Here is a 17,348-nt window from a genome sequence, read left to right on the forward strand (position 1 = left end):
CTATCCCTAATCAGTCCTTGCCTTTCCAAATACATGTACATCCTGTCCCTCAGGATTCCCTCCAACAACTTGCCCACCACTGAGGTCAGGCTCACTGGTCTATAGTTCCCTGGCTTGTCCTTACCACCCTTCTTAAACAGTGGCACCACATTAGCCAACCTGCAGTCTTCTGGCACCTCACGTGTGACTATCGATGATTAAAATATCTCAGTAAGAGACCCAGCAATCACTTCTCTAGCTTCCCACAGTGTTCTCGGGTATACCTGATCAGGTCCTGGGGATTTATCCACCTTTAACTGTTTCAAGACATCCAGCACTTCCTCCTCTGTAATCTGGACATTTTTCAAGATGTCACCATCTATTTCCCTACAGTCTACATCTTCCATATCCTCTTCCACAGTAAATACTGTTGCAAAATATTCATTTAGTATCTCCCCCATCTTCTGTGGCTCCACACAAAGGCTGCCTTGTTGATCTTTGAGGGGCCCTATTCACTCCCTAGTTACCCTTTTGTCTCTAATGTATTTGTAAAAACCCTTTGGATTCTCCTTAATTCTATTTGCCAAAGCTATCTCATGTCCCCTTTTTGCCCTCCTCATTTCCCTCTTAAGTATACTCCTACTTCCTTTATACTCTTCGAAAGATTCACTCGATCTATCCTGTCTATGCCTTACATATGCTTCCTTCTTTTTCTTAACCAAACCCTCAATTTCTTTAGTCATCCAGCATTCCCTATACCTACCAGCCTTTCCTTTCACCCTGACAGGAATATACTTTCTCTGGATTCTTTTATCTCATTTTTGAAGGCTTCCCATTTTCCAGCCATCCCTTTATCTGCAAAAATCTGCCTCCAATCAGCTTTCAACAGTTCTTGCCAAATACCGTCAAAATTGGCCTTTCTCCAATTTAGAACTTCAACTTTTAGATCTGCTCTATCCTTTTCTATCACTACTTTAAAATTTAAAGAATTATGGTTGCTGGCCCCAAAGTGCTCCCCCACTGACAACTCAGTCACCTGCCCTGCCTTATTTCCCAAGAGTAGGTCAAGTTTTGCACCTTCTCTAGTAGGTACATCCACATACTGAATCAGAAAATTGTCTTGTACGCACTAAAGAAATTCCTCTCCATCTAAGCCTTTAACACTATGGCAGTCCCAGTCGATGTTTGAAAAGTTCAAATCCCCGACCATAACTACCCCTATTATTCTTACAGATAACTGAGCATTTGTATAAATGATTTAGATGAGAATAGAGAAGGCATGGTGAGTAAGTTTGCAAATGACACCAAAATTAGTGGTATAATGGTCAATAAAGAAGATTATTTAAGATTACAAAGAGATCTTGATCAACTGGGTCAATGGGCTGAAGGTTGGAAGATGTAGTTTAATTTGGATAAACGTAAGGTATTGCATTTTGGTAAAGTAAACAAGGGCAGGACTTATACAATTCAAAGTAAGGTCTTGGGTAGTGTTGCAGAACAGAGAGACCTCGGTTCAGGAATATAATTATTTGAAGTTTGTGTCATATACTGTATAGATAGGCTGGTTAAAAAAAGATGTTTAGCACACTTGCCTTCATTGCTTTGTCCTTTGAATTTAGGAGTTGGGATGTTGATGAGGCCTGTCTTAAAGTACTGTGTCCATAATGGTTGTCCAGGAAGGATATTATTAAAAAGCTGGAGAGGGTTCAGAAGAGATATACCAGGATGTTACCAGCACTGGAGAGTTTGAGTTAAAGCGAGAGGCTGAATAGAATCATGCAGCATGGAACCAGACCCTTCGGTCCAACCAGTCCATGCCGCCCATAATCCCAAACTAAACTAGACTCACCTGCCTGCGTTTGCTTGTATCTTTCCAAACATTTCTTATTCATGTACTTATCCAAATGCCTTTCAGATATGTAACTATACCCACATCCACTGCTTCCTCTGAAAGTTCATTCCACACATGAACCACTCTGCGTAAAATAAATTGCCCCTCATGTCTTTTTAAAATCTTTCTCCTCTCACCTTAAAAATATGCCTCCTAGTCTTGAAAGCCCCCGTCCTAAGGAAAAGACATCTTCCATTCACTTTATCTATACCTCTCATTACTTTATAAACCTCTACAAGGTCACCTCTCAACCTCCTAGGCTCCAGTGAAAAATGTCCCAGCCTTGCCAGCCTCCCGCCAATGGCAATAGTGCTGCTAGAGCTGGATGCAGAGCTGAGGATAAGCTAGTATTTTATCAGATTTTTGGTATAATTGTCCTGCTTTTGTAGTCTGTCCCCTTACTGATAGAGTCCAGGATACCTTAATTTTAATATCCTCACTTGCAACATGCCTTGTTACCTTTGCTGATTTTGCAGAGATACATCAAGATCCCTCTTTCTCTGCATCCTTTTAGAATTGTACCTTTATTTTATATTGTCTGTCCGAGGTTTTCCAATAACATAATCACTTCACACTTCTCTGCATTAGATTTCATCTGCTACGTGTTCATCCATTTCACAAATCTTATCTCCTTTTGAAATGCCATATCATTCTCCTCACAGTTCACAACACCTCCGAATATAGTGTAAATGTTTTAATGTGCCATAACACCAAGGTCATTAATTATCTCTCAGGAAGAGCTGTGTTGTAACACTAACCCCTGGAGAAATTCACTATAAACCTTCCTCCAGCTTGAGAAACATCCATTATCCATTCCTCACTGTTCTTTGTCACTCAGTCAATTTTGTATCTATGAAACTATTTTCCCTTTGATTCCATGAGTTCTAAGTATTCAGCAAATCTATTGTATGGCACATTGTCAAAAGCCTTTTGGAAGTCCAAATATGTCACATCAACAAAATTCCCCTCAACATTCCTCTCTGTTACCTCAAAAAACTTAAGAAAATGAGTTAAACGTGCATTGCTCTTTTCAAATCAATGTTGTCTGTCCTTAATTAACACACATCTGACCAAGTGACTTAATTTTATCCTGAACTATTGTTTCTAGAAACTGCCACTTCAATATTAAACTGACTGACCTGCAGTTGCTAGGCTTGTCTTGTTTTGAGCAAGGCTGTGTTTGCAATAGGAACAAACTGGAGAAACCCAGTAGATCTGGCAATATGTATGAGGAGAACTGTTTACAATTCTCCAGTCCTCTGGCATCATCCTGAATTCAAGGACGATTGAAAATTATGGCTAATGCCTCTGCAGTTTCCACACTCAGAACTCTTACTGTGCCTGAACAATCTCTTTAAAAGCATCAGATTGTACAGTGACTGTGTTGCCTGATAACCTTGGATTTTAAAATTTTTCTGGGACGATCCATTGGTGAGTTTCAATAAATTAAATATTCTTACTCCAAATTGTTCATTTTCAATAAAATGAAAGAGGGGGTATGGTCTAAAGGTATATCACAAGATTATGAGTCCAGAGATCCAGCTAATGTTCTGGGAATCCTAGTTTGAATGTCGTCATGGCAGACAGTAAACATTGAATTCGTGGAAACCTGGAATTAGGAATCTAGTGATCACCATTATCAATTATCAGGAAAAAAAACTGTTTCATGAATCCCTGGAATGGAAAGAAACTGCAGTCCTATCCTAGTCTGGCCTATATTGGTTGACTCTTAACAGCCCTCTGAAATGGCAGAGCAAACCACTCAGTTGTAATAATGTAGAAAGTCTAAATGAGGAATCAAACTGGATGGATCATCTGGCATCAACTCAGGCATCAGAAATGAAAATGACATAAATAGTCCTGTCGACTCTGCAAAGTTTCCTTACTAATATCAGGGGTTAGTGCTAAAATTGGGAAAGCTGTATCACAAACTAGTCAAGCACTAGCCTGACATAGTCACACTTAACAGATTCATACCTTACAGGCAATGGGCCATATACCGCCATCACTATCCCTGATCCAATAGAGGTGACAGCAAAGAAAACTTCCTGCTGGTCACCACAGACTATACTCAGTCAGCAACATTTGGAAGAAGCACTGAGGTAGGAAGGTCACAGAATGTACCTTGAGCAAGATATTTGAATGTACACCACCAAGAGTGGCTCAGCACAAGCACTAGATTAGATTTTTTTTAGATTAGATTCCCTTCAGTGTGGAAACAGGCCCTTCGGCCCACCAAGTCCACACCGACCCTCCGAAGAGCAACCCACCCAGACCCATTCCCCTACATTTACCCCTGCACCTAGCACTACATGGCCAATTCACCTAACCTGCGTATCTTTGGACTGTGGGAGGAAACCGGAGCACCCGGAGGAAACCCACGCAGACACGGGGAGAATGTGCAAACTCCACACAGACAGTTGCCCGAGGCGGGAATTGAACCCGGGTCCCTGGTGCTGTGAGGCAGCAGTGCTAACCACTGAACCACTGTGCCGCTCCACTACTTATTGAGTTATTCAAGAACTAAACAACTGCTGTTAGACTGGGTCTGCAGCAGGTAGTGAGGGAACCAACAAGAGACAGAAACATATTTGAGCTCATCCTCACCAATCTACCTGCCGATACATCTGTTCATGACAGTGTTGGTAAGAGTGAGTACCACACAGTTCTTGTGGAGCTTAAGACCCACCTTCAAAAAGAGAATACTCTCTGTCGTTGTGCTACAGTAGGACAGACTTCAAACAAATCTGACAATTCAAGACTGGACATCCATGAGGTACTGTGGGCCATTAGCAGCAGCAAAATTGTACTTCAACACAATCTGCAACCTCATGGCCTGGCCTAGGGCAAAATCCTCTGTTGATTGGAGTCATCACAGGGGAAGATGGTCAAGATTGTTGAAGATCAGTCACCCAAGCTGCACGGTATTTCTGCAGGGGTTCCTCAGGGTAGTGTCCTAGGCTCTGCTGCTTCATCAGTGACCTCTACATCATAAGGTCAGAAATGGGATGTTTACTGATGGCTGCGCAATGTTCAGCAAAATCTGGACAATATCCAGCCTTGGGTCAAAATTTCGTAATTAACATTCACTTCATACAAAATGCCAGGCAATGACTGTCTCCAGTAAAATACAATCTAACCACTGCCCCTTGAGATTCAATGGTGTTACCATCACTGAATCCCTCACTATCAAAATTCTGGGTTTACCATTGACCAGAACCTGAACAAACCACTTCAGTACAATGACTACAACAGCAGGCCAGAGGCTAGGTATGCTGCAAAGAGTAACTCATCTCCTGACTCCATAAAGCCTGTCTACCACAGACAAGGATAAGTCAGGAGTGTAACAGAATATTCATCACTTCCCTGGATAAGCTCAAGAAGCTTGACACCATCCAGGACAAAGCATCCTGCTTGATTGGCACCATGTCTATAAACATTCACTCCCTCCACCACCAACAGTCAGTAGCAACACTGCATACTGTTGACAAGACTCACTGCAGAAATTCACTAAAGATCCTTGAATATCCTTTCCAAACACACGACCACTTTCATCTGGAAGGACAAGGGTAGTAGATACATGGGAACATCACCATCTGCAAAATCCCCTCCAAGCCATTCACCATATGTCGCCATTCCTTCCCTGGCCCTGGGTCAAAATCCTGGAATTTCCTCCCTCGCAACTTTGTGGTCTACCGACAGCACATGCATTGCAGCAGTTCAAGAAGACAGCTTCCCACCACCTTCTCAAAGGCGATTAGGGATTGGTAATTAATGCTTACTCAGCCAGAGATGCTCATATTCCATGAATGCATTTTAACAAATGACCATAATAATAAAATGATCACTGTCTAAAAATGTTCTGCCACTGACACGTGCAGCTGTTCAGCGACATACTTGACAATGGTATCAGAGAAGTGACATATCATCCTGGATTCCACAGTAAGAAAGTCCTACATATAGTATATTGGTCAATGTCATTGTGGGTTGAGATGGGTTGAGTTTGCATTTTCCAAATCACAAGAATCAGAGCATTTCCCAAAGAAAGAAAGAATGATTCACATTTTTACATCATGTATTAAATCCCAAGCCATAAAAAGTCCTCCATAGCAAATAAAGTTCCATTTGTGAATGTCTGAATGTAATAAATTGTTTATTCTCACAGAGAGTGACATGTCAGCCTCAGTGCTCAGTTCTCTGGAGCGACTCAGAGATAAGAATGATAACTAAGCCATGACTTGATAATAAAGGACAATATTTCTGTATATTAATCCAGTTTCTAAGGGGCTAGGTCCCAAGGCTGTGTACAGAATACTTTTCCCACTATAAACTGGCAGCCTGAAAGTTTGATTTAATTTGAAGTGGTAACTGGTTAGAGCTGTAGATGTCAGTGTTGTCTTTGTGTTTGGGTTCTTGAGGCTGTGAAAGGTGGTAAATTTCTTGCTATAAGGAGAAGTAAAACTGATGGAGAAAAGTCGGTTGACTCCAGGAGTGATAGAGGATCTGTACAGCAAAAAGACCCAAACGTCCAAAAACCCGCGATATCTGGTCAACACGGATACCACCTTTACAGGTGGGGAGGCCACCTATCATGTATGCGGCAGGTACTCATGACTCGGCCATCGTTGTCTACCTGATACACTGCAGGCACGGATGCCCTGAGGAATGGTACATTGATGAGACTGAGCAGAGGCTACAGCAATGGATGAATGGACACTACACAACAATCAACAGACAGGAGTGTTCCCTCCAGTCAGAGAACACTTCAGCATCCCGGGATAGTCGACCTCAGACCTTCGGGTGACCATCCTTCAAGGCGGACTTCAGGACAGGCAACAATGCAAAGTGGTCAAACAGAGGCTGATAGCGAGGTTCGGTACCAATGGGGATGGTCTCAACCGGGATCTTGGGTTCAGGTAACTCCACTGCACTACACACACAGACACTAAATCACACAATCTCACACGCACACACGCTCTTACAGATCCATACACAAGCTCTCTCTCATACACACAAATACACTCCCACACTCTCATCCACACATGCACCCGCTCACAGACTTGTACCTCTTTACACTCACACACATGCACATAGTCTCTCACAGACAGTCATATCCAACCCCCCCCACACCCACCCACCCACATGCACACACATACATATAAGTTTGTGGGGTTAATTTGTACTTGCAGGGTTACATTTTATTTTGCTCAAAAACTGCGTGAATCAATGTAAGATTCTGTAAATCCCTTTTTTAGAAATAAAATCAGTCTAAACATTGGGGCACAGACAGCCTTATACAGTGCACCTCACACCTTCAATGCATTATCTGGACCGACATGACACCTATTGGTAAAGTTCACTTGAGAATGTACTTTATAACTTTAAGAAAGTTCTGGGATTTACATATGAAAGAACTGAAACCAACATGGTCATTCTAAAAGATGAGAGACTTAACAAACAATCCAGGTCTTTTTCAATATATAATTTAAGTTGCATTACACTGTAAACTTTTGCTATAAATTCTGTGCCTTACAATCTTATACTCCAGAACCACCTGATGAAGGAGCAGCGCTCTGAAAGCTAGTGCTCGACAAGATAGATTGAATTAATAATTGGAAGGCTTTGTAGGTGGTAGGAGTATACTTAAGAGGGAAATCAGGAGGGCAAAAGGGGGACATGAGATAGCTTTGGCGAATTGAATTGGGGAGAATCCAAAGGGTTTTTACAGGTCATATAGTCATAGAGATGTACAGCATGGACACAGACTCTTCGGTCCATGCCGACCAGATATCCCAACCCGATCTAGTCCCACCTGTCAGCACCCGGCCCATATCCCTCCAAATCCTTCCTATTCATATACCCATCCAAATGCCTTTTAAATGTTGCAATTGTACCAGCCTCCACCACTTCCTCTGGCTGCTCAGACAGCGCGGAGGGGGGTGTGGTGGGGTTAGCTAGGGAGAGAATAGGGCCCTCAAAGATCAGCAAGGCCGCCTTTGTGTGGAGCCACACGAGATGGGGGAAGAGACGAGGTGGGTATTTTGCATCAGTGTTTACTATGGAAAAGGACATGGAAGATATAGAATGTAGGAAAATAGATGGTGACATCTTGAAAAATGTCCATACTACAGAGGAGGTGGTGCTGGATGTCTTGAAACACATAAAAGTGGATGGGTCCCCGGGACATGATCAGATGTATCCTGAAACTCAGTGGGAAGCTAGGGAAGTGATTGCTGGGCCCCTTGCTGAAATATTTGTATTGTCAATAGTCACAGGTGAGGTGCTGGAAGACTGGAGGTTGGCTAACGTGTTGCCACTGTTTAGGAAGGGTGGTAGGGACGGGCCAAGGAACTATAGACCAGTGAGTCTGGCATTGGTGATGGGCAAGTTGTTGGAGGGAATCCTGAGGGACAGGATGTACATGTATTTGGAAAGGCAAGGACTGATTGAGGATAGTCAGCATGGCTTTGTGCGTGGGAGGTCATGTCTCACAAACTTGATTGAGTTTTTTGAGGAAGTAATAAGGAGGATTGATGAGGGCAGAATGGTTGACGTGATCTATATGGACTTCAGTAAGGCGTTCGACATAGAAGACTGGTTAGCAAGGTTAGATCTCATGGAATACAGGGAGAACTAGCCATTTGGACGCAGAACTGGCTTAAAGGTAGAAGACAGAGTGGTGGTGGAAAGTTGTTTTTCAGACTGGAGGCCTGTGACCAGGGGAGTGCCACAGGGATTGGTGTTGGGTCCACTACCTTTCATAATTTAAATAAATGATTTTGATGTAAGCATAAGACGTCTAATTAGTAAGTTTGCTGATGACACCAAAATTGGAGGTGTAGTGGAGAGTGAAGAAGGTTACCTCAGATTACAAAAGGGTCTTGATCAGATGGGCCAATGGGCTGAGAAGTAGCAGATGGAGTTTAATTTAGATAAATGCGAGGTGCAGCTTTTTGGGAAAGTAAATCTGAGCAGACTTATAGACTTCATGATAAGGTCCTGGGGAGTGTTGCTGAACAAAGAGACCATGGAGTGCAGGCTCATGGCTTCCTGAAAGTGGAGTTGCAGGTGGATAGGATAGTGAAGAAGGCGTTTGGTATGCTTTCCTTTATTGGTCAGAGTATTGAGTATAGGAGTTGGGAGGTCATGTTAGGGCTGTACAGGACATTGGTTAGGCCATTTTTGAAATATTGCATGCAATTCTGGGCTGTTTTCCCTGGAGTGTCAGAGGCTGAGGGGTGACCTTATAGGGCTTTGTAAAATCATGAGGGGCATGGATAGGATAAATAGACAAAGTCTTTCCCTGGGATAGGAGAGTCCAGAACAAGAGGGTATAGGTTTAGGTTGAGAGGAAAAAGGGTATTAAAGATACCTGAGGGGAAACTTTTTCACTCAGAACGTGGTACGTGTATGGAATGAGTTACCAGAGAAAGTGGTGGAGGCTAGTACAATTACAACATTTGAAAGGCATCTAGTTGGTTATATGAATAGGAAGGGTGTGAAGGGAAATGGGCCGGGTGCTGGGAGGTGGGACTAGATTGGGTTAGGATATCTGTTCGGCATGGACGAAGGGTCTGTTTCTGTGCTGTATATTTCTATGACTGTAAATAAACCTGTTGGACTATAACGTAGTGATTTGTGATTTTTAACGTTGTACTCTCCAATCCAACACCTGCACCTGCAAATCATGCCTACTGGTTCAAGCACAGTCACTTGACAAAAGACTCCTCCTATCTGAAAATCCCTGGTATTCGTCAATGAGTCTAAGCTGCAGTGTACCCTGCCCGCAGAACTCCCTATTTAACCCGGTCCTGCTCCCAAACCCACCACTCTATGTACCTGTTTCTGAGTGTTTGATTGGATAGTGCCAATATGGAGAAGTTATTTCTATCTTCATTTTAAATGTGGATAAATTACTCTTTCAAGTTTACATCAGATTGTTTTAATGTGATGAAGGTTTCTGCCTCTCTCACCTTTTCAGACAGTGAATTCCAGAACTTCCCCATATGCTGTTGAAAACGTTACTCCTTAACTCCCTTCTGATTCTTCCATCAGTGCCTTTCAACCTCTGTTCCCAGGTTATTCTTCTCTGCTCAGGGAAATAAGGTTGAAACAATTCTATCAGCTGCCCCTGCCACTTCTTTCCTTCTCACTGGCCCACCTAAAAAAAACTTGATTCCTGGAAACTGTGGCTCAGAGGCAAGCACTGCTGCTTCACAGTGCCACAGATCCGGGTTCGATTCCTGCATCGGGTGTCGTGTGGCATTTATGCGTTCTCTCCATGTCTGTGTGGGTTTCCGCCAGGTGCTCTGGTTTCCTCACACCGTCCAAAAATGTGCAGGTAAGGTAGACTGGCCATGCTAAATTGTCCAGAATGTGCAAGCTAGGTGGGTTAGCCATGAATGGGGTTATAGCACTAGAGTAGAGGGCTCAGTGAGATGTTCAGAGGATCAGTGTGGATTGCACAGACCAATGCCCTCTTTCCGGGTTGCAGAGATTCTATGTGAGAATTCTAACTCCAACCTCCCTTTCCTCAACAATGTTAAAAATCACACAACATTGGGTTATAGTCTAACAGGTTTATTTGGAAACACTAACTTTCGGAGCACTGCTCCTTCATCAGGTGGAGTCGTGCTTCCAACTAAACCTGGTGTTGTGTGATTTTTAACTTTGTACACCGGGCATCTCTAAATCATTCCTGAGCAATGACCTTGAATGTGTTGTCACCTCCCAAATCCTGAAATTGCAATTGGAATGGGGGAGATGCGCGCGCGGAGAGTGAGGGGTTAAGCAGAGTGTGTGGCATCCATCAAAGGATGAGAGTCAACAGAGAGGTCTGGTGAGAATGAGAGTTAATTCCCCAAGTCCCAGATTCAACCTCTGGTGTAGTCATTTCCAATTACAGGCGTGCCCCAAGCACAGAGGTACTCCTTGAACCTGTTCCCTCCTGTGTTTAAACGTATGGTATCACTGTCTCCTAAGAGTGCTGTAGGTCTTCCTCTTCTGACTTACTATCAAACACTTCCGAGACTACACATTCCACACTGATGTTGTCAGTTTGAACGCTTTCAAGGATGAAGAATGCTCTTCCCATACTCGAAATCTCTGTCAAACATTTACCAGAGGAGCTGAGACAGCAGCTGCAATAAGTGAGGTTTTATTCAGATGGGACAGTGACAAGTTTAAATCCCCACCTGATCTGCTGCTCAAAGTCACCTCCATTTCCCGGTCAGTTTCCCAAGTTTCAGGAAATTCATGTTGCTCCAGAAATATTTGGATTGACTGTGAGAGACGTCAATCAGAGAGCCCACCCACTCTGCACATTGTCTCCTCTTCCTCTTCCAGAGCTGGTTCACTTCCTATAGGGACTGAAAACCAAGTGAGGAGATAGTGAGTGAAGGAGCAGCTTTTATACAAATTGTATCCCATAATATCCACACCAATCTTCAGGCAGTCTGACTGTTTTGTGGACAATAAGGGGTGGAAATGTCCCTTATGCTGTGTGAGAAGATCCAGCTGAGAGAGCTGTTTACTCGGTGCTTTGTGCTGAACTGTGTGACTGGAGCTGTGTGTTGGATATTGAGTGTGTTATTGGAAGCATTTCCCTCTGATTTCCAGGCTGAGTTTTGTTGATGGTTCATTCCTGAATATGAGAAGGTGAGGTGTCATTATCCGGGAGATGTAGAGTGTCTAAGGATTCTTATTGATTTTCTGTTGTTGAATTGTATGTGTTTGGGAGCTGATTGTTATCCGGTGGACTGGAAATGGTCAGTTCTCTATTTGAGTTGGAATCTGGATGTTTCCTGGTCTTTTCAAATTTCTCCAAGTTCTACTACCATCTGTAGTGTAAGTAGTGTGGACAACACAATTGAACACTCTATACCACACACATAACTTAGGTTTCATTTTCTCCAGAAGCATGTGGTTTTGAGGAACTTGTCCAATGCCAATCTCAGCTATAAGGAGGTTTGCTTCACACTGTTTTACTGAATTTGAGTGACCATCAAAAGGCACTCCTGTCACTTTCCAGAGAAGTTCTGAAGTGACTGCCGACACTGTCTGCTCTCCAGCCTCGTCAGGACAAATCATCTGGAGTCTTTAGATTGTGTCTCTTCAACGTGTTCCCTCTGACATTCTGCCTAGCAGACCACAAAAAGGACACCCTTTCCTCTCTGCTGACCACACTGGCTACAGTACGTGCTGTCTCTCTCTTTCTCTCTCTCTCAGACCTGTCTCTCGCTCATGTTCTGTCTTTCTTTGTCCATAATCTCAGAGACAGAAAATCTGTCCACTCAGCTCCAGCTGTTCTTGCTTTTGTTTTCAGTTGTGATAACTTGTCATCTTGCTCAGCAAGTTCCAACCTGACCCCGTGGTAACCAACCCACTTAGCCTGTTGCTGGGAAGAGCTATACAATCTCATGTGTTTAGATTAGAGTGGTGCTGGAAAAGCACAGCAGGTCAGGTAGCATCCAAAGAGCAGGAAAATCGACATTTCGGGCAAAAGCCCTTCAGGAATAGATTCCTGATGAAGGGCTTTTGCCCGAAACGTCGATTTTCCTGCTCCTCGGTTGCTGCCTGACCTGCTGTGTTTTTCCAGCACCACTCTAATGTAAACTCTCATTTCCAGCATCTGCAGTCCTCACTTTTGCCTATACAATCTCATAGCAACCCTCATGATCTTGTTTTTCTTAACTGCAATTTAAAATATAACAATTTTACAAATCTCTAACCAGTAAGTTGCACCTGACCTCAGCCTGCTTGATAGTGAGGAGAATTTGTGTATTTGAAATGGGTTCACCCAGCACCAAAGGAGGACATTTAGTTTGATCATGTATTCACGACTGTTCATTGAAGTCAGCATTGTATCCTGCACTGGTTCTGACGGGATTGGGAATGGATGTAATGAGGGAGCCAACCCTTAGCTGATTATTCACAATTCTCAACAAAATGTGGAAGGACAACAGAGATTTTCTCTCATCTGTTGGTTGACTGGCTGGTTTGCCGTTTATCACTTCTTAGACTTTGTGGTTAGTTTGCATATAGCCCTCGGTAGTATACTGACTTGTTTAAAACCTGAACTCTAAAGTTCCCAGTTCTGTTCCTTCCCTGCCTATCTACTGGTTTGATGACAATCCTGGAATGAGGTCTGTGGTAGGCTGTGAGATTGTGATGGAATACAATCCTGCTGCTGCTGATGGCTCATGGACACCCATTTTTCGTATCTGTCCTTAGTCTACTTCCCTCGTGATGATTAACATGGTGAAGGACTCATTCATAAGTTGGGAGGGAAGTGGTAGGTTTCCTTGAAGTCGTTTTACCTGACGCCATGAGACTCCACGCAGTCGATGTTGAGGACATCCCCCATCTTTCAGTCAGATAACGGTGGTGGTGATGGAGGGGTCTGGGATGATTCCAGATTGATATGAATCAGTGATACCAGCTTATTGTAAATTGATAGCCTGTTCATACTCTGCATGATTGTCTTTTCCATTGCCTCATGGTGCTTGGGAAGATGGGGGTCTGTATCGAGAACAAAACTAGCCATATTGTCTGTTCTTGGTTACTATCCTGTGACCCTGCTGTGTGTGACAAGTGAGGAAAAGCAAAGAGATAGCAGACTGACACTCACTGTGGAATTTTTTTGAACTAAGGAATCAACCCCTTTTGTAAAGGAGGAGAGAAGGTGAAGAAAATCATGTTTCCTTTTCCTGTTTTACAGAAGGACTACACCAAAGGTTGCAGAGTGGATAGACACTGCAGATAGATCCTGACTATCACCCAAGGAAGAACTCAACTGTGGGAAGACATCCAATTCCTACACAGCATTGCTCAACACAGAGAAGGTTTGGCAGTGAAACTATCATCTGCAAATCAGTTGGGTCATGGAGCTCTGACATGTCATCAGAGCTGAAACTGGTCAGAGATGCGGAGCCTTCCACCAGAATCAATCTTTCTCAAGGTCTGGCTGTGGGTGATCCGTCAAGGTAGGGCTGAGAAGAAGTGTGAGTGGCTGCAAGTCTGGTAAGAGTTTCAGTCATTTCATTGAGCCTCATGAACCACCATTCCTATTGGGGAGAGTCTATTGAAGTGTGAGGTGTGAGAAGGACGTCACAGGCTTGTAAATTTTCTGAACATACAAAGTGCATCTGTTGTCCAGCTGTTTACACAAGAGCATCTTCATGGAAGAGAAGCAGTACAAGTGTGAAGTGTGCAACCAAGTTTTCAAACACAAATCAATGCTCGTGAGTCACCGATACATACATAGTCGGGAGAAGCCTTACAAGTGTGAGGTGTCCAACCAGGGCTGTGCACAGTTATTGGGATTGGGAAATCACCAATGTATCCAAACAGTTAAGAAACCATTCCTGTGTGAGGTGTGCAACAAATCATTCTCACAGTCATCAACCCTTCTCGAGCACCAACGCGTTCACACAGGGGAGAAACCATTCACGTGCAAAGTATGCAACAAATCATTCTCACAGTCGTCAACACTCCGCACGCACCAACGCATACACACAGGAGAGAAGCCATTCATATGTAAGGTTTGCAACAAATCATTTGCGCAGTCATCAAACCTCCACAAACACCAACACATTCACACAGGGGAGAAACTGTTCATGTGTGATGTTTGTGAGAAGTCATTCTCATCATCATCACATCTTCATGTTCACCAACGTATTCACACAGCAGAGAGACCATTCATGTGTGATCTTTGTGGCAAATCATTCTCAAGGTCTTCAGACCTCCTGTTCCATCAGAGGATTCACACAGGGGAGAAACCATTCACCTGCGATGTGTGTGAGAAATGGTTCTCAAGGCTATCAAACCTTCGAAGACACAAACGCATTCATACAGGAGAAAAACCATTCACATGTGAGGTATGCGACAAATCCTTCTCAATGTTATCAAACCTCCTGGTCCATCAGAGGATTCACACAGGGGAGAAACCATTCATGTGTGAGGTGTGTGATAAATCATTCTCAAGGTTATCAAACCTCCTAGCCCACCAGAGAATTCACAGAGAAGAAACTATTCACCTGTGAAGTGTGTGATAAATCATTATCCTCGTCATCCACACTCCTTGTGCACTAACTCATTCACATCCCAGAAACCTTTCACATGTGGCATGTGTGAGAAGTCATTCTTCTCACCAATCTCCACAAATACCAATGCATTCACACAGGGGAGAAACTATTCACATTAGTGACAAGGTTTTTATACAGTCAGCATGTCAGCTGATTAATCATTGTGCTCACAAAGGAGCGGAACAAACTCACTTGGGGACTACCTTGTCAGGTTCTTCCCAATGTGTCCTGGTGTGTGAACCTGTACACAGTCTCACTGTGCAGGGTGTTCAGTGGGACTGGGACACAGAACAAGAAGCAGCTTTCACTCCCATCAAACAACTAGTGATGACATCACCAGTGCTGAGGGATTATGATGTAACAATGGAGTGACCCTGCAGTGTGATGTCAGTGAAACAGGACTTGGAGTAGCCCCCAGGCAGTGAGGACAACCCGCTGTGTTTGTATCCAGAACATTAACACAAACTGAACAACACTGTACACACATTGAGAAAGATGGTCTGCGTAACGTCTTTGATTGTGAACTTTACTACCAGTACCTGTTTGGGAGAGAGAAAGCAATAATAGAGTCTGACTACAAGACAATTCAGTGCATCTTTTTCAAGTCATTTTTTATCTGCTGTAAAGTTTTTGCACAGGAAACAAACAACATGATGTCAAAAGCTGCACTTTCCTTGAACAGGTTTCTTGCTGATACAGTGTGTGAAATTCAATAAGAAGCAGCAGCTCGACATGCTCTGGAAATCATTAACTCAGTGGAGAAATTTAATCTGACAGGTTTCTCACATCAAACAAATTTTATAACGGTGTGCAACTCTTCAGGTGTTACAGGAAGTTTTGATGAAAGGATGGACTGAAACCATCAAGGACACCCCTGTGACTGTAAAAGAGCATTGGACAGAAATGAGATAATAGCCCAAGATGTCATCTTGTACAAAGGGAGCAGGCTAATTATCTCTGAAAAGATGAGAAATGAAATGCTGAAACACATTCCACATAAACCATCAAAGAATCCAGTCCAGTCTGAGAAAGGTAGGAGAAGTGATCTACTTGCCAATAATGAACAATGAAATGAAGGATGACATAGCCAGGGCAGTGCTTGTAATGAACATCAACCTAAACAAGACAAAAAGTTGCTCATGGCCCATGACATCCCAGAAACCCATGGATGAATGTGGGAGTAGAGTCTTCACACTCAGTGGAACGATTATCTCATCATAGTCGACTACGAATCAGACAGTGGGAAAATACAGCAGCTGATGTCACTGACTCCCAGTGGGATCATACAATGTCTGAAAACACAGTTCAGTAATCATGATATTCCTAACATTGGGATCAGTGACAATGACCTGAATTCATGAGTGAAGAATTTTGCCACTTCCTGCATGATTGGAAAATTCAGCACCACACATCATTTCTACACTGTCCCCATTCAAATGGAAGGGGTGGAAATTGCCGAAGACATCATCAAAAAAAGCCTACAAATCCGTAAGAGATTTGTACAAGGCAATTTTGGAGTGAGAAACACACTGACTAAAGGCTGGGCAAGTTGTCCAGTCCAGTAACTAAAGGTCATACAGACCCATACCACCCCTTCAAAAACTAAAATATTGTTGAGGCCAGAAATAATAACATGAATGTGTAACAAAATCAAATGAAACAACAAAAATCCGTATTTAACTTTGATAAATCTACAAAATATTTTCCAGGGCTCAGAATTTGGAAACTAGTCAAAATGGGGACATTCAACTTACTCATTGAAAATTAGTCCACTTGGAAACATGGGCCTGTGTCAAGAAGTTGTCACCTCAGTCATGTGGTGTAAGTGAATGTCGCAACTGAAGAATCTGCTCCTTTGCAGCCAACAGCTGATGAAGTCTACTTGATTTCACTAACCAAGTCAGGAGCTGAATGACCATCGGCCTCAGAAGTCAATTGTTCCTCAAGAAGTATATTAGATCAATATTATTATGTCAACAATATTTCCCAGAACAACAATATTACCTCAGGAACCAGCAGACATCAGCTGAATGTATAACAACTCAAATATGTAACATAAGAAGATCTGAACGCTTGGTGGCTGACAAAGTTGGAAAGACGTGAAAGAAACAAGATTTGTTTTCATATGTGATTTTAATTCAAGAAACTGTACAGAGAGTAACTATGGTGCATGCAATTTTTAAAATGAAGAGGGAATGTTAAAATAGGTAATATTTTCAGCTTTCCATATTCATGTCACTTTGATTTCATCAAAAGTAAATAAAGAATTTTGGGCATAAAACATTTTAAGTATCTTGTGGAACATTGTTTAAAATTAAAATTGCTTTAGATATATCTGTAGCAATATGAGTTTCCTGAAACTTGGGAAACTGACTGGAGTTGACTTTGAGCAG

The 17,348-nt window shown here is 42.8% G+C and overlaps 1 pseudogene; it reads left to right on the forward strand.

Annotated features, from left to right (window-relative positions):
• LOC122541204 overlaps positions 1-17,348 on the forward strand; it is a 134,360-nt pseudogene that overhangs the window by 8,104 nt on the left and 108,908 nt on the right.

Source organism: Chiloscyllium plagiosum, chromosome 37 (assembly GCF_004010195.1).
Source record: "Chiloscyllium plagiosum isolate BGI_BamShark_2017 chromosome 37, ASM401019v2, whole genome shotgun sequence".
Taxonomy (NCBI): Eukaryota; Metazoa; Chordata; class Chondrichthyes; order Orectolobiformes; family Hemiscylliidae; genus Chiloscyllium; species Chiloscyllium plagiosum.